Here is a 19,076-nt window from a genome sequence, read left to right on the forward strand (position 1 = left end):
CAATGATATCACACACTTTAATGAACACAAAATCTAACAACTACGTCCATATGAAGTAGTCTTCCTTTCTTTAAATTCATTTACTGGGTGTGGGCGTCATTGGTTAGGCCGGCATTTATTGCCCATACCTAGTTGTCCTTCAGAAGATGGTGATGAGATCCCTTCTTGAACTGCTGCAGTCCTTGAGGTGTAGGTACACCCACTGTGCTGTTATGGAGGGTGTTCCAGGATGTTGCCCCAGTAACAGCGAAGGAACGGCGATATATTTCCAAGTCAGGGTGGTGAATGACTTGGAAGGGAACCTCCAGGTGGTGGGGTTCCCAGGTATCTGCTGCTCTTTTCCTTCTAGATGGTAGTGGTTGGGGTTTGGAAGGTGCTATCTAAGGAACCTTGGTGAGTTACTGCAGTGCATCTTGTAGATGGTACATATGGCTGCCACTGTTCGTCATTGGTGAAGGGTTTGAACATCTGTGGAAAGAGGAGCAATGAAGTGGGCTGCTTTGCCCTGGATGGTGTCGAGCTTCTTGAGCGTTGTCGAGCTGCAATCACTAAGTTGAGAGTATTGCATTACACTCCTGACTTGTGCCTTGTCGATGGTGGACAGACTTTGCGGGGGGAAGGGGTCAGGAGGTGAGTTACTCGCTGTAGGATTCCCTGGTAGCCACAGTATTAATGTGGCTAGTTGTTGGAATCTGCAACTGAAGGAATGTTAACTCCTGGCTGGCTCGCCAATTGTTGGAATCTGTAATTTAAAGGGATCTTAACCTGCCGAACTACGCCAAGTTTGGGGGAAGCTTAGTTGATGAATCAAAGTCCTGGCGCAATACGACAAGTTGTAAGATTTGTAATATTTCTGGACTATGCCAAGTTGTTGGCTTCCTAGTATTATTCGACTGTGTAAAGTTGAAGGAATTTATATCATTTCTGCTATTCGGTTAGCAGTAGCACTTTGCGAATACTGGGACCCAGCAGAAATTTGCAGTTAAAACTTCTCAGGTGCCAAAAATAATTGTTTTATTTGTAGTCGCTTAATTACAATTTGAAAGTCATTTAAAAGGCAATTCGTAGACAATTCGAAGCTTTCAGAGAATTACAGACATTATCTTTTTGCTTAGGCAGACAGCTCAAAAGTAACTTTTTAAAAGGTCAAAGTCTGGCAATGAAACATGAAGAGAGAGAGAGAGAGCTAAACTCCAGCTAAACTCAAACTCAAGTACAAAACAGACTGACAGACTGACAGAATCAAAAAATCAAAGACAGAACCCCCAAAAGACAACTCACATTAACAGACAGACTAAGAGAATTAAAGACAGACAATTAATGACAGACTAACAAACTAACAGAAAGACAACTTACAACACAACACAACACAACACAAAGACTACAGAAAGACTAAAAATGGCGGGCGGAAACTTTTCAGTTATACACTTTCATATCTGTCTTAAGTCATCTAGTCACACCCCAATATAATCCTAATTGGTTTGGGTTAGACACAAACACATTTGATTTGATGGCAAGCCGTCCATCTTCAATGTGCAACATTAGCTTTTAATTGTTTCATGTCTTCATGTTATGGAATGTGATATTCTGACCAACAAAAACTGGTCTTTTGCTGACTTAGCTGTTATCTGCATTGTGAACAATGGTGCCTTCATGTTGCTATGGTATTCAGTCCTTGTCCTTGACAATTAGCACAAGCAGTGTCAAATTGTCTTGCAACTGTGCTGTTTTAATGTCACACTGACTTTGAAAATATGCATTTGCCAGAACAACGGACCTCAGTAAAAGTGAATTATGCTGTATAAATGTGTATTTAAAAACTGGGGCTTAATATTTATGCTTAAACAGCTATCTTTTACCTATACTAGTTGTATTCGAAATACCTGGCTTCTACACTAGTCCAGTTGTTGATTGTGGCAGATTCAGCGATGCTAATGCCATTGAATGTCAAGATTAAATGAAGGAAAGGATGAAACAGGTACGACTATCCAATACTTTTCAGTACAGATGGTTTTCACAGTTTCTTACTGAAGAACAAATTAGGAGGAAGGTGAATGTGGCTTCTGTGTTCGGAGTTTTGATGAAAAATGGTGGTCAGGATTTGGCTGTCAGATGCATTGCCTGCTGATCTCGAATAAAGCTGTACACACAGGTAGTCATTTCAGTGGTTAGACCTTCCACTTTCTCAATGGGTGTTTCAATCTGGTGCCAAGTCAAGGGGATGCCATGGGAAGCAGCAGTATCCATGTAAGCATTAGAATAGGCAAACCAATCAAAATAGAAGTATTCACACAGGCCAAACCGGGAAGCTGAAAGACTTGAAGGGCGGAATACTCCGGCCTCCCAAACATGTGTTTCCTGGCGCCTGTCACTGGCCACGGGATTCTCTGTTTCCCTGCTGTCAGTCGGAATTCCCATTGAAGCCATCCCACGCTGCCAGAAAACCTGCAGGTGGGGGTGTTGTGCCGGGAAACCCACGGGTGGCGGTGTGCTGCCGATGGGCGCAGAGAATCCCGCCGCCAGTCAACGGCGGGAAAATTCCAGCCCCGAATCCTTATATTTTTAATTTCAAAATTAAAATAGCAAAATAACTGTACAACATGATAAACAAAGATAAACTGAATTATTCCAAAAAGGATATTCATTCTTTACGTTGTTATCACGTGAAGACATTTGACATTCCGCAATCATAAAATCAGCTTTTCAGAGTTAGTATCAGTGTTTAGAAGTTAGAACAGCATCAGGAACCTAATTTGCAAGGGACCGTACAGCAAGATAACAATGGGGGAGTTGACGCTCTGGTCAATTCGTGGTTTCAATGGAGATTTCAGTTTGTGGGCACAGCTCACTCGATGTAGGAGTTCAGATTCAATGACCCCAACTTCTGGATTTCTGCCTACTCTGCCTATGCCCAGATTCCTGAAGTTGTTGTCAGTTTCAGTGGATTAATGAAAGAAAATGAGCAGCACGGTGGCGCTGTGATTAGCTCTGCTGCCCATGGCGCTGAGGACCCATGTTCGATCCAGGCCCCAGGTCACTGTCTGTGTGGAGTTTGCACATTCACCCCATGTCTGCAGCTGTGCAGGTTAGGTGGGTTGGCCACATTAAATTGCCCCTTAATTGGAAAAAAAATATTTGGGTACTCTAAATTTTTAACAAAGGAAAAAATACTGACAGTTTTGCCATCATTACCACCACAACATCCAGCTCCATATTATTGCAATTAAAATAACCAGGTGGTGAAGGGTAAAACTGGAGCAGTGTCTTTGCACATTAATATGTTTTTATTTTCAGAGATGCACATTTCAAACATGCACCTCCAAACCCAACCCACACGGTTGCAGTTTGCTACGATTATGAGAGCACTAGTGAATTCCCACTTAAGCCTGAATACAACAAAATACTCAATTAATAAACAGTTATTGTATATGCTTTAGGAAAACCCACCCAGCCAAGTTTGGGCCTCATCAGTATTATAATAATAATAATAATCACTTATTGTCACGAGTAGGCTTCAATGAAGTTACTGTGAAAAGCCCCTAGTCGCCACATTCCAGCGCCTGTTTGGGGAGGTCGGTACAGGAATTGAACCCGCGCTGCTGGCCTTGTTCTGCATTACAAGCCAGCTGTTTAGCCCACTGTGCTAAACCAGCCCCTTTATCTGCCTTGGCAACACCTAAGTATTTTTTCTTCCAAATCATTTCTTTGCGAGACATGCATGTATAAAACTAAAATGGAAGAGGAATTTGGGGCAAAGTTACGCCTTTAGTTTCAATATCAAACATTTCATCTCTGCCTATTCGATCCTGAAAAAAAAGCCCCGTGCCAGTGTTGGATCTGACAATCTACAGTTTGGGTTTCTGTAAGAAAAAAATGGCCTGGATTTTCCAATCAATGCGTGGATTGTAACCCGGTGATTTCATGGATTGTTGTTTGTTTTACGATTTAAAACCAGGGCCCATTTTCTCAAATATTCCACAGTTATCGGACTTTGAATCCTCATTTTCCAGCTGGGAAATTGCCAAGGAGAACAAAACTGCCCTTTTTGCTGATCTGGGCCACACAATTGCTCCCATCAAAATATTCCAAGTAAATGTTTGTGTAACATTATCCAATCTCTGCATCATTCCCAGATCACGCAATAGCAGACTAAAGCCCCTTTCATCTTATACCTCAACAGTACTCCAGTGGAGTACTCATTACTGCACGAGTGTGACAACTTTACATTTCTGAGCCAATCAATTCTTACACTGAAATTACCTCCAGCCTAACTGGGGAAAGAAAAGAGTTCTTACACTGGATTTTTCAGAGAGATTTCGCCACATCAGAGAGGAAAAATCAGAGAAACTTCTTACAGCTTCTGAACTGAAAGCAAAACAGCCTTACTGGGGAGAGAGACATTCAAGATAAATCATAACGAATCACCACCCGTTATTGGCAAAGCCCAGCATATTGAGCCACTTCATTGGCCGCCAGCCAAGTCCATCAATCTGAGCTCATCACTGATGTCAGTCAAATCATTCTGGAATCTGCTTATTTGAATTAAAGGCACAGCCACTTTCCGTAATGTCACAAGTCAATCAGCTGTTTAAACCAGCCCAGGCTTCTGCTCCATTAATCTTCCATGGATCAAAATGTAAAATGTTAATAGCAAAAGAAAACAAAAGAAAGGGAAAAACAGGGAACAGGAGGATCCTTACACTAACATCTCTCCTGAACAGCCTGGCTCTAATTTTTAGAATAAAGCCCTCTAGTTTTAGAATCTCCAACCACTGGAAATAGTTTGTCTTTATCTATCCTGACACTTCCTCTTACTATCTTGAAGACTTTGATCAAGTCACCTCTTAACCTTGTAAATTCCAGCAAAACAGGCCTAATTTGTGTAATCTCTCCTCATAACTTAATCCCTGTAGTCCAGGTATCATTTTTGTAAATCTACATTGCACCCCCTCCAAGGCCAGTGTATTTTTTCTAAGGTGTGGTGCCCAGTACTGCTCACAGTACTCCAAGTGGGGGGTCTAACCAGGGTTTTGTATAGCTGCAGCATACCATCTGTGTCTTCATACTCCAATCCTCTAGATATAATTCCATTAGCCTTTTGGATTATTTTCTGCACTTGTTTGTGACATTTTAAAGATCTATGCGTCTGAATCACCACGTCTCTTTGAACATCCACTCTACTTAACCTCTTCCCATTTAGAAAGTACCCTGCTCTATCCTTTTTTGGTCCAAAATAGATAGCCTCACACTTGTTCACATTGAATTCCACCTGCCACAATTTTGCCCATTCACCTTCTCTATCGATATCTCCTTGTAATTTTATGCTATCATCTAGAGTGTCTACAATGATACCTAACTTTGTATCATCAGCAATTTGGATGTATGACTTTCTATGCCATCATATATATCGTTAAAGAATAATGTGAATAATTGAGGCCCCGACACAGGTCCCTGTGGTACAGCACTAGTCACATCCTGACAATTAAAGTAACTACCCATTATACCACACTCTGTTACTCAACGACTTTCCTAATCAAGTCAACAATTTGCCCTCAGCTCCGTGGACTTCCACCTCAGTCTCTTATGTGAGACTTTATCAAATGCTTTCAGGAAGTCCATATAAATAACATCCATAGACATTCCCCTGTCCACCACCTTGGTCACCTCTTCAAAAAATTCAATGAGATTTACCAGGCATGACCTTCCCTTCCCAAATGCATGATGACTCTCCCTGATAGGCCGGAATTTTGTTAGTTACCCTATCCCTGATTATAGACCCCAGCAATTTCCCCGTCCGAGATGTTAGGCTATAACCGGTCTGTAATTCCCTGGTATCCCCCTTTCGCCTTCCTTGAAAAGTGGAGTGACACATGCAATTTTCCAATCCAGAGGGTCTACTCCTGAATCTAGGGAACTCTGAAAGATTATAGTTAGGGCATCTACAATGTGCTTCCTTACTTCCTTTAAAATTCTCGGATGGAAACCGTAAGGTCCTGTGGATTTGTTACTTTTTAGTTCCATTAAGTTCCTAGTTACTTGGGCTGAACTTACTTTAACTGTGTTAAGTTCCTGTCCTATGGGGACTATTAATTTTTTCGGGACTTCTGGCAAGTTAGCCTCATTTGCAACTGTAGACACTGGGGCAAAGTAATTGTTCAACAAGTCAGCCATTTTCTCATTATCAATGATAATGGGCGCGATCTAATGGCCTCATCGCGCCAGACTAGGTGATGCGACAAGCCCATTAAATCTTGCCCAGGTGGCACAGCCAGGCTGGCATGGGCACTGCCAGGGTGCCAGGCTGGCAATGCCAAGGCACCTTGGTGCCAGGTTGCCCGTGTCAGGGATCTGGCCCCAGGGTACCCTGCGTTTAAGAGGTGGAGTGAGGGAAGGGGGCTCGAGGTGTCCCTAAGAGATAGGTTGGGGCAGTGGGGGATGCAGAGGCCGCGGTGGAGGAGCAGAGGGGGCTGGGTTGAGATCTGCGAGTCATCTTCCTGCACTGGACAAGCTGAGCAGGTCAGTGCAGGAAATTAGGCAATTGTGACACCGGTGAGGCGTTCCTGACCAAGGTAAAAGAATACATTGGAGGTTAGATAGTGGGGTCGTTCTCAGTGCTGCAGGCACTGTGAAATACCCTGCTATAGCCGCCCAAAACGATACTCTGTATTTTGCGCATTGAATTGTGCCCAATATCTCCATTTTTTTCTTTCAGTGGGCCTACATTGCACCTGCTTTCTTTGATGTAATGATAACATTTCTTCTTATTGATTTTGATGTCCCTTGCAAGTTTTCTGCCATAATCTCTTTTAGTAGCTCTTACAAGCTGTGACCTTTTGCTGGTCTTTGTATCTATCCCATTTGTATGCATCTGTGCTTTGCTTTGCGTTTTTAGAGCCCTTTCTTTTAGTTTTATGCTTTCCCTAACCTCTTTAGTTGTTCATGGCTTTTTCTTTTGTGAAGTGGAGCTTTTTCCTCCCAGGGGAATAATAATTAATATAATAATAATAATTAATAATAATATTAATAATAAACTTTATTGTCACAAGTAGGCTTACATTAACACTGCAATGAAGTTACTGTGAAAATCTCCTAGTCGCCACACTCCGGCGCCTGTTCGGGTACACAGAGGGAGAATTCAGAATGTCCAATTCACCTAATAAACACATCTTGTGGGAGGAAACGGGAGCACCCGGATGAAACCCACGCAGACACGGGGAGAACGTGAAGACTCCGCACAGACAGTGACCCAAACCGGGAATCGAACCTGGGACCCTGGCACTATGAAGCAGCGGTGCTAACCATTGTGCTACCATGCCGCCCTTCCAGAAGCAGTTGCAGAAGCTTCCACAGGAGCACAGTCCATGTTTGAAGTTACGAATGTGACAGGCCTTTACTGGGCAATTGCCACATGCATACAGCCAGTCAGATCTTGTGAGAAGCCATCCAGAGCTACAAACTTTGAGCGCCCACTCATTCTGACTGACGCCATTGGTAGCAAAGTTAATATAATTGCCTGTACTGAAAATAAAGCTATTGGTCACCTGTCTTGTATATTTATAAGGCGCTGGCTGTGAGATTCTGTAAGTGTCTTTGGCAAAGTCCTGGAAGGATCCAGAGCCAAAGAAGGGAAGATGTGACTCTGACAGCCACCTAGTAAAGCCTGGTCGCCAGGTCCCGCTGACAGAAGATTTTGCCGGAAATGCTTGCTCCCACCTGACATGGTGTCATTAGCCTCCTCAGACATTGGTGTTCCAACACGTTGAGTAAGTTCATCTTCTGTGGTAGATATGGCCTCCATTGATTCCATCTCTCCTGTGATGCTGCAGGCCAACGAGGTTGCTCCTGCTGCTAATCTTCATGTGCATCTGAGATCCAAAATAAAGCAGCATTAGCAGCATCCATGCTGGTCTGGCAGATCAGGGTTCCCAAGTGGAGACCAGATGAAAGGAAATGAAATGAAAATCGCTTACTGTCACAAGTAGGCTTCAAATGTGAAAAGCCCCTAGTCGCCACATTCCGGCGCCTGTACTGGAAGGCTGGTAAAAAGATGGAGTAACGTCCATTGCTGTCAAACTAACCTCTCATTGCAAGCACGGTGACCAATGCCTTTCACACAATCAGGGCAAGAAATAGAGCTGTGAGCGTTCAGTACTTGATGCTATATTTCCCCATCGTGTCTTCGTCTCATCAGATGCCACGATGTTTGTGCCTTGCTTTCATTGGCGAGATCCAGGAAGCCAGGGAGACCCACAGACCACAGTTTTAATTGCAAGACCAAACATCACTATATTTGAACAAGCAACATTTCGAGAAGGTTGTTCACATGCAGCCTAATGCACTACAGTTAGGCATGGAGGTTTGGTGAGGGGAAATTAAATGAAAATCGCTTATTGTCACAAGTAGGCTTCAAATTAAGTTACTGTGAAAAGCCCCTAGTCGCCACATTCCGGCGCCTGTTGGGGGTGGCTGGTATGGGAATTGAACCGTGCTACTGGCCTGCTTTCAAATCTGCTTTCAAAGCCAGCGATTTATCCCAGTGTGCTAAACCAGCCCCAGGAAGGGGGGCTGTGGCGTGGCTGGAGTCAGCTTCCTTGTCAATTTCCCTGGGATTTCACTCCCCACCCACTCCCAAACCCACACACTCCTGCATTGTAAAATTCAGCCCGATGTAGACAGTGCTGCGGGATATAATTATTCGCATTAAGTGTTATAACCGTGATGGTGGCATGTGGCGCAGTAGTTATCACTGGGAATGCTGCGCTGAGGACCCCGGTTCGAATCCCGGCCCTGGGTCACTGTCCGTGTGGAGTCTGCACATTCTCCCCGTGTCTGCATGGGTTTAACCCCCACAACCCAAAGATGTGCAGGTTAGGTGGATTGGCCACGCTAAATTAACCCTTAATTGGAAAAAAATATTGTGTACTCTAAAATTTTTTTTAAAAGTATTATAACTGTAGCAATTTACAAGATGCAGACCAAATTTCCCAGCAGCCACATGAGCACGGTAATTCCTATGAAAAGATATGCTCCATCTAGTTGCCGGTATTGGTATATTTTTTGTGTAGGCTCATTACAGTGGTGTACAGGGAGGTGAAAAATAATTTATACTTAATTTCGAAAGCTCTCTAGATGAAGTCACACTTTGTGCAACAAAATACAGATACTTGTCTCTGGTAAGTTGCAGAACATAATTTTATACTTGTTTTTGGCTCGATGCTGAATATTATTTCAATATAAATATGATCAATAAATAAGATTTATGTCACAGTATTACAGTTGCATGGTTTATTCCTGGTTATGTGTTTTGTGCTCAGAGGATAACAATTTTACTATAGATAATACGGCAGATAGATTTACCTGCCGTTCTAATAATAGAAATAATGCCACCCCCTTGGAAGCACCAAAGTGGATACCGCAGAGACAGGCAGCCTATCTTGACAGTGATTAGATTTTATAAAAAACTGTCATTTTCTTAGTTTTAAGCATTCCTAAATTGCCCATGATTGTGGGGAAGGTGTCAATTTGAATATCATAATGGATCCAACACTGGAATTAAATTGAAACAATAAAAGGAGACTCATCGCAGAGCTGGTTGACGTCATTGATTGCAGAAGGTGGTTCCCCTCCTCCCTCCCCCCTTTTTCCAACGTGGATGCAATGAATCAGGATGAAAACTGGAGAGAAACTAAAAGCGCCCACCAGTTTTCCACCATCACCCACGCATTAATGGGCGGGGGGGGGGGAGAATATCTACTCTCACCAGAAATTGGATTCTGAGGCACAGTTGACATATACTTGAAACTGAGAGATTTGCGGGGCCATAAGCAAAGAGCAAAGGATTGGGTCTAATTAGCTCCCTCTTTCTCATGATGGTACAAATGGGCTGCTTTTTTGCTTCTTTGAGACTTAAAGAGGCTGCTGCTATTTTGGCTGTTGCCTGAACGAAGTGCAGGCTGAGCCAACTCTGTCATGTTGCAAAACGGAATGCAGATTGGCCAAATCGGTGGTCCTTAAACTGCCACGAGGAGACTTTTGGAAAAGATGATGATTTTCTTACTAATCTCCTATGGTTGAATGAATGCTGTTCGTGGCCTCATGTGCATTGGGTGGAATTTTCCAGTCATCCAGCGCGGCCGATTTAATGGTTGGGGTAGGGGGTGGGACAATGCAACAGGAGCTGAAAAATCAGTTTCCCGCCAGTGTAAAATGACGGCAGGATCTTACGCTCCCGACCGGTATTTTTAAAACATTAATTTTTATGGAATGTGGGCTTCGCTGTCTACACCAGCATTTGTTGCCCATCACTAATTGCCCTTGAGAAGGTGGTGGTGAGCTGTCTTCCTGAACAGCTGCAGTCCATGTGTGTGTAGGTACACCCACAGTGCTGTTAGGGAGGGAGTTCCAGGATTCTGATCCAGTGACAGTGAAGGAACGGCCGATATATTTCCCAGTCAGGATAGCGAGTGAATTAGAGGGGAATTTCCAGGTGGTGGGGTTCCCAGGTATCTGCTGCCCTTGTCCGTCTCGATGGTGGTGGTCGTGGGTTTGGAAGGTGGTGCCTTAAGGAGCCTCGGTGAGTTCCTGCAGTGCATCTTGTTGATGGTACACACGGCTGCTACTGTGCGTCAGTGATGGAGGGAGTGAATGTTTTTGAAAGGGGTAGCAATCAAGTGGGCTTCTTTGTCCTGGATGGACGCAATTCCTACCAGAGGCCAGCGTGAAACCAGTTTGCATCTTGTTAATGTGATCCAAATGAAGGCCCGACCGGAATCGTACCCCCTACCTTGCTTGATCATACATGCTGCAAATACATCTGAACAACATGGTGTGTACATGAAGAAGGTCTGAGGCAACTTGCAGAGATGAGGAGAAGCTGGAGGCCTTTAGCGACGGACTCTGGAACACCGTTCAGCAGTGGGTGGGTGGAGAGTTAACAAGGTGGATCTCCCCTGCACAGCAGCACCCAGCAAGTGATTGTTCTCAGCACAACAACTCCTTCCAGAATTGAGATCTTGAAGCTGCAGGTGGAAGGCTGCAGGAGGTACTGATGGGTAGCAAGGGCCTGCGTTGGGAGGGGCCCAAATAGATGAGGAGGAAAAGAAAGAAAGGGTGGTTCGTGGGAAGCCTAAGGGGGTGAGGGAAGTTGGGGGTGGTCGGGGAAAGAGTCTGGAGAGGTAGTGGAATGGGCAAAGCTGGTGTGGAGCGGGAGGGTGGGAAGGGCTGTGTTGCAGTGGAGGGCGGGAGGTTGTGCAGTATGAAGAGGCATGAAGCACGTAGCAGTGTGGTGTAGCCACCTAAAATGGCTGATTCCCGAGTAAAATGGTCAAACCCCGATCTAAAATGGCGAATGATAAAAGGCTGATGGGAAAATCAGCCAACAGGACTCAAACGGACAGCTGCAGGCAAAACAGTGTATTCGGCTCTGGGGAAGTCGGCCCAGACCGATACCTGCAACCATTACCAGCACATCAACCCAGCCATCTGCATACTGAGCAGCCACCCCCGGGAACAATTGCTACACATTAGCAACATAAAGCCGATCCAGACTTTTTGGCGCCAGCAGTGGCTGAGACAAAGAAAGGTGGACGACCACCCCCCCCGATCAAGGAATCGCCCCATTATTGGAGCATATCGAACCAAGTGATTGGGGCCAAGTCCAATCACTTGGAACCAGGGTCAAGGTCCGCCCCGAGAGGCGGGAAGCCCTGAGGGATTATAAAAATAGGGGCCAAGTTCAGATCGACCCTTCTTCTCCTACTCGCAACCTTCGAGACCCTTCGACGAAAGAACAAGTAAGTTTTACTCCAGCGATCGCTACCAGATAGGTGTTCCAGACTATCGACCCGTACCAGCCTTTTTGAATCCCGCAGGCCAGACCTAATTCGATAGACCATTCGTTTCCCTGACCTGGTGGGCCATCACCAAAGTTAAGTATTGGCCTTTAGTGGTAGGTAATAGTCTCGATGTAGGATTATTGTATCAGTATTTGTTGCTGTATATACATTTACTAAGCGGTGTGCTGCATTATTAATCATTACTTGAGCTTGAACCACGTGGCGGTATCAGAAAGATACCTGGCGACCCGTGAGAAAATATGACAGAATTAGAGCTAATAAAACTAAGGCTAATAAGAGCAACAGTGGATGGGCGCGGGGGCTTGTAGAGGGCAAAGAGGTTCAGAGGGAGGTGTCAGTGCAGTCAATGGAGGATTCCTGGGGCATATACTGAGGGTACTGGTGGTAGGATGGGAAAGTAATGGTTATAGGGGGCAGTGGGAGCCAGTAGAGTGGGAGGGTGAGAGCGTGGAGATGTTGAGTGAAGGGGCACTGAGGGTTGTTTGAGGGGATGCGGAAGGTGATGCAGATTTGGGGGAAGGAGTCGGCAAAATGGGGGTGTTGACATGCGTATCGTAATGAGGGTGGACTATTCGGGAAGGTTAGGAGACTTCTACATTTACCTGAATGGGACAGAAAGTGAAGAGGGAGAAGTGAAGGGGGACCGTGCGCAGGTAAAAAGTGATTTTTGGGTGGTCAATTGCTATGAATTGAGAGAGGGTGTGGGTGATTGGGGGGGGGGGGGGGTGATGGGGGGAGGGTGTGGGTGATGGGGGGAGGGGAACATAGAACATAGAACATTACAGCGCAGTTCAGGCCCTTCGGCCCTCGATGTTGCGCTGACCTTTGAAACCACACTAAAGCCCATCTACACTATTCCCATATCATCCATATGTTTACGCAATGACCATTTAAATGCCCTTAATGGTGGCGAGTCCACTACTGTTACAGGCAGGGCATTCCACGCCCTTACTACTCTTTGAGCAAAGAACCTACCTCTGACATCTGTCCTATATCTATCACCCCTCAATTTAAAGCTATGTCCCCTCATGCTAGACATCACCATCCGAGGAAAAAGGCTCTCACTATCCACCCTATCTTATCCTCTGATCATCTTGTATGCCTCAATTAAGTCACCTCTTAACCTTCTTCTTTCTAAAGAAAATAACCTCAAGTCCCTCAGCCTTCCCTCATAAGATCTTCCCTCCATACCAGGCAACATCCTGGTAAATCTCCTCTGCACCCTTTCCAATGCTTCCACATCCTTCCGATAATGCGGCGACCAGAACTGCACGCAATACTCCAAATGCGGCCGCAGGAAGAGGTATTAGACTCAGACTGAAACATTACTAACGCCATGGCTGCTTACAACTATGCAGAGCCTCGTGGTGGAGATCTCAAGATGCTGCATGGGAATTGGGTCACCGGGGCGAGATGCAGGTGAGCCCAGCTGGACAACTGAAGGGGGAGCCCAGCATGCAGTCCTGATAATGCTGAGGCACTGGTACAGATGAGTGTGTGAAGGGCTCAGCGGCGTGAGAGGCATCTTGCACATCATTCACTCTGAAGATGTGGGGGGCACAGGTTTAAGGAGTATCACATAATAAACCACATCAGACATGCTTAAACTGAAAGTGAACCATATTTACAAAAATATGATATGTGAATTCAGAATTTCGTAATATTTCTTTCCCTATCATTTCTTCTAAGTGCTCCCCTGACATCCGCAGAAATGGTGGGGGCAGCTTGCTGATCTGTTGATCTTGTTGCCATGGATAAATTAGAATCATAGAATCAACAGTGCAGAAGGAGGCCATTCAGCCCATCGAGTCTGCACCGGCTCTTGGAAAGAGCACCCTACTTAAGCCCACGCCTCCACCCTTTCCCCGTAACCCAGTAACCCCACCTAACCTAAGGGCAGTTGTGCATGACCAATTCACCTAACCACATCTTTGGACTGTGGGAGGAAACCGGAGCACCCGGAGGGAACCCACACACACCCGGGGACAACGTGCAGACTCCGCACAGACAGTGACCCAAGCCGGGAATCGAACCTGGGACCCTGGAGCTGTGAAGCAACTGTGCTAACCCCTGTGCTACCGTGCTGCCATCCCTCGGACATCCAAGGTCTGAAGGGTCCTTGCTTCATTTGGCTGTTCTGCTGTGGGGCAGCTGCTCCTTCTGCGGTCGGAGAGGATGAGGCTAAAGGAGTTACAGGAAATGGATATTCTGATGGGCTGGATACTCTCAAAGGGTCCTGAACGGAGATCTCAGGGGTGTCCAACTGCTACTCCTCCTCCCTTTAGGTGCCTGAAGGCCCCTCCTTGAGGGGGCAGGGCACCTAGAGGGAAGTCAATGCACCCCGATATCCTCTTGTTTAGCAACTACAGAAGCTCACCCATGGCTACAGCATAGGAGTGCAGGTTTGTGGGCATTTCTAGTAGAATCTGCGGGACCAGATTCTCCATGGAGTCCACCACCCTCCCGATGGAGAGCTCCACCCATGCACAGGTCAGCACCACTTCATCAGCCAGCAGGCAGACAGACTCCTCTGCCTTATATGCCACCCTATTGAGGGTCTCTAATATCTCTGCCTGATTTTTCCCTGCCTCTTGCTGCCTCTGTGCCATTTCTTGGAAGGCTGAATCCAGAGACCTGTCATCAGACACAAACCTCGCAGATGCTTCTTCCCCAAATCTCCTCCAAGTGCCGGTCAGCTTGGCTGACCCTGCCGCCTCCTGCTTCGGACATGTGTCCATGCAGTGCCTACCAGAATGTGAGACGCTTCCTAACCTCAAATCCACCGAGGTGTGTGTCTCTGGGATGGTGGAGGGTGCAGGTGCCCTCATTCCTAGCGGGGCTTGGGTGCATGCTGGGTGGGGTTTTCTCACTTTTGGGCCTTGTTCCTGGTGACACCTGTAAGTGAGAGGGGAGAGAGCGAGTGACTGCATGAGCTGAAACCCTTGACCCGTCAGTTTCTGTGACATGCATGGGTCCTTATTGGATGGAGGCCGCAATCCAATCTCTCCATCTCCACCCCTGCCAGCCGAGCTGCCCACTACTTGAAGTTGGTCATTTCTTTTAATTGTGATCTGTTAATACTAAATGTCAGTATATGATGAGGAATAATACAGTAGCTTGTCTTTTACCTTCAGCAAGTTTATTCTGCATCCAACTCAGCAGATACAAAAGCCATATCATTACCCCCAACCCAACAGTTCCAGCTGTCACCATTTACACTTTTGGAGTTTCAGCCAATAACCATTACTTGTCTTTAATAAGGCAATTAGCTTAACAATGTAATTGTCACAGTGTGCACTTACTGACACAGTGACAGATTCCGCTCTTTCTTTTGAATTAAAGCTTTAGAAGTAAATTCAAGAAACATTTTTGAATCTAAACAAACAGAAACAAAGTTACGTGCTCCAATATTATAGGTCCTACATCCCCTTTTCCATATTTATAAATGCATATTTACAAAGCAAGGATCAGTTTTCCATTTTGTTATTGTGACACAAGACCCCCCCCCCCCTCCCCTCCCCCCCCCCCCCAATACATTCAGTGATTTCTTGTGGCAAGTCTTTCTTTTTGTAAAACTGTCTGATAATTGGTGACTTGTGTCAACCAATCGTCCCTTAGACATCTCCCTCCTTTCTAACATTTCTTTTATGCGAGCTAGGTCTATTCTTAGGCTTTTTTCAGGGACACTTTTCATTGAATGAACATTTCCCCACAGGGATTGGTTCCCAATGTAGCGCTCTATGTGCAGACTCTTATACAATATTTCTGTCAGTATGTAGGATAAGTAAACCCCCATATCTACGGCTTCAGCCAATGGCAGGGTCTCTGCAGCTAACCCGCTTTTCACTACCCTTTTCATTTTCTTGGCTCCCCAAGCCAAAGGGTAACATTTATCATTTTTTCTGAACCCTGCAGTGCTTGAAAACCCACCCGGAAGATCATGCGAAGCATCACTATAGGCGACCAATCTCATATGATCTGGTTCGCCCAGGACTGGGAGCTTGAGTATGCGTTTCTCCGAGTCAGTTTCTGGAATGTTCCGTTTGCTCTCAAAACTTCCTCTGCCGTGGCATGCTTCGTCACCGTACTCAGCTCCAACATGTCTTATCTGGCATCAGATCGATCTAGCCTGAGTGCGCAGCCTGTTCAACTGCCCAATTAAACTTCTCAATTGATCGGTTCCTTCCTTAGATGCCGGCTCCTCTTTTTTGTGAAATTCTGACCCGGTTTATTGGCGTGTGACTGACATTTTCTAGATAGGACTGTTGGTTCAATGTCACTCCTGACCTGTTTTGCTTAATATTTAAACCTATGTATTTAAAATGCCCCGAAGCCGGGCTTCTGACCTTGAACTCCTTGTTTTCATCAATCACCCATTGTTTAAATTCTACTAACCTCCCCACAAAAATAATCATTCACATGCATAATAAAGATTCCTGCTAGTCTCTCCTTGCAATACCAATAGAACATTGCAGGGTCTCCTTTTAATTGGAAACAACCTGTTTTCAACAGGAGTGACCTCATGGAAATATATCATGCTCTTGGCGCATCATTCAATCCGTCAACACACTTGTTTGACTGCCACAATTTTCTTTCTGTGTTAGAGGCTTCTTGAGATTTTTTCAAAAATACTTCTCTTTGGAATTGCTCACCCTGCAAAAACGCTGCCTTGATATCTATCAATCTGCCCTACCAGGGGTAAGTTGCCAAAATGACCAAAAACACTTCCAGCTTACTTTCCCTGCAGTAGGGGAGTCCACTCTGATATCTTTACCCCCAAGTCTTTCCTCAAAACCCCGAGCTGCCGGTTTACCTTTAGTCTTGTACATGTCGTCAGAGAGAGAACCTTTCTGGTGCCGATTCAACTGTGTGACAATGCTAGCTATCCCCTTCTGAAATTTCTGTAATATATTCCAAATTCTTTCCAACTTCCGAGCTCTTTTCATTTTGCTTCTTTTATCAGCCAATCTTCCAATTTGTGAGTAGCTACTAAACTTTCTCTATCACTGGGGCCCCCACTTCTTGCAACATTTCTAGTCTGTTCTGTAGCTCTCTTTCTGGTCAAACTACGACCTCTACTCGCCCCCTCCTCTCTTTCTGGACTGCTGCTACATGATCTTTTCCGCATGTGATCAGAGCCCTGTCTGCAAGTCCCATATCCTTTCCTAAGATCATGACCCCTTCCTGGGTCACTGTCAGAACTTACACTACTGGCCTTCCACATTTTTACATCGTTTTGCCAATCCACAGCTCTGATTTCCTGATCTTCGTCTTGCACATTTCGCCAATATTTATATTTACCAGTGGCCTTTCCTGCTTTTCTTATGATGGTGGCATCGCTCTACACATCGGCCCCGTCTGGCATGCATGCTACCTTTGTTCCCACTTTGGGTAGTTGTCCTTGAATAAATAGCCTTATCCAGCCTTTCAGTGTTACTGTGTTCATCATCAATCAATTCTTTATTTTCTGTAGTCAGTTCTTCATAATTGCCCATTATGTGCATTTGTGAAGTGCTCTATGACTTGTTCAGAATCAGGAAAGGGTCTGTGTCAATTAGCCTCAAAGAATGAACCATCACAGTTCAATTCCCATGTTGAACAATTGCTACATTTCCTCCGCTGCCCATCACGCTGCCAGGACCTTCCCTTCTTTCTGCTCTTCTCGTACCAGGCCTCCTTGTCTAAACTATATTCCTGATGGCCTCATGAGATGCTGTAATCTCAGCTTTAATAATCCTCTCTGCTTGCATGCAACGCAATCTTGTGAACAGAAAAAGTAGAGCTAATGCTAGTCTCTTCTGGAGCACAGTAAGAAGTCTTACAACACCAGGTTTAAGTCCAACAGGTTTGTTTCGATGCCACTAGCTTTCGGAGCGCTGCTCCTTCCTCAGGAGCAGCGCTCCGAAAGCTAGTGACACCGAAACAAACCTGTTGGACTTTAACCTGGTGTTGTAAAACTTCGTACTGTGCTCACCCCAGTCCAACGCGGCATCTCCACATCTTCTGGAGCAGGGGGAGCATCTAATAGACCAAAGGCAACTTTGGATTCCTGCCGTACACCAATTGGAATGGGCTGTACCCCCCAGCCATTTGCAAATAATTCTTTGCAATGCACTGCCTATGGCAGCTACGTTTGCAATTTACAATCTGGTTGACCATCCAATATTTTATGTAACATGTCATCTATAACTGCATGGTTTCTCTCACACAGCCCATTGCTGAACAGGCCATCAGCCACAGTGTGCATAGTTATGATGTTCAAATCTTCACACGTCTCGAAATTCCTCTTTGGTAAATTCCCCGCCATTATCTGTCAGGAATTTTGCTGGTGTATCTAATCCTGTTCCCACTTATTTCTTCAGGACCTTATCGATAATGGTTTGTTTGTCCTTACCATGTACTGCAGTGAAGATGCTAAATTGGTTGCAATACAGCAAAAAAAAAAGATTTTTGTCTCACACTTTTGATGCACGATCAATTGCACAAAGTCTTGAGTTGGGTACAACTGAGGCTTTATTGCTCTAAGATGTGTGGCCTCCCACAGCAGCTGGCAAAATGGCTGCAGCATGGAGGACACACATATTTATACTCTGCCTACTGGCCGGAGCCAGCAGGCAGGGACGACCAACGTACCTGTAGTACAGGTCCTACCATACATCACCAGTGGCCTGAAGATCTTGTGGAGGACAAAATGGCGGCACCCATGGGCCGCACGTGTTGCTCGGAGGGGAAGATGGCGACGACCACTGGCCACGCTTGGTCAGAGGAGGAGAAGATGATGGCGCCCACTGGCCGCGCGTGGTCAGGAGAGGTGAAGATGGCGGTGCCCATTGTCCATAAACGAGGGGGGTGGGGGCGATAGCGGCGACTGCGCGGGCCTGGCACACCGTGGCGAAGTTCCCCTTCTTGCCACAAGCCTTACAAAGGACAGAGCGGGCCGGGCAGCGTTAGCGGGGGTGTTTCTGCTGGCCGCAAAAGTAACATCGGGGACCCCCGGGGTTCGCTCGCTGTCGGTTGGCGCAGACACATTGGCTGGGTAAAGCCCCCGCTGGGGCGGCCGCGCGGCTGGGGGTGTAGGCCTGAATGTTGCGCGAGGTGACCGACATAGAGAGCGTTGTTTCTTTGTCTCTGCAAGGTCGAGCGTGGCCCCTTCTAACAGTCACTGGAGTATGAGGTCCGACCCAATCCCCGTAACAAACGCGTCCCGCATAATGAGGTTTG

The sequence above is a fragment of the Scyliorhinus torazame genome, chromosome 19 (assembly GCF_047496885.1).
Source record: "Scyliorhinus torazame isolate Kashiwa2021f chromosome 19, sScyTor2.1, whole genome shotgun sequence".
NCBI lineage: Eukaryota > Metazoa > Chordata > Chondrichthyes > Carcharhiniformes > Scyliorhinidae > Scyliorhinus > Scyliorhinus torazame.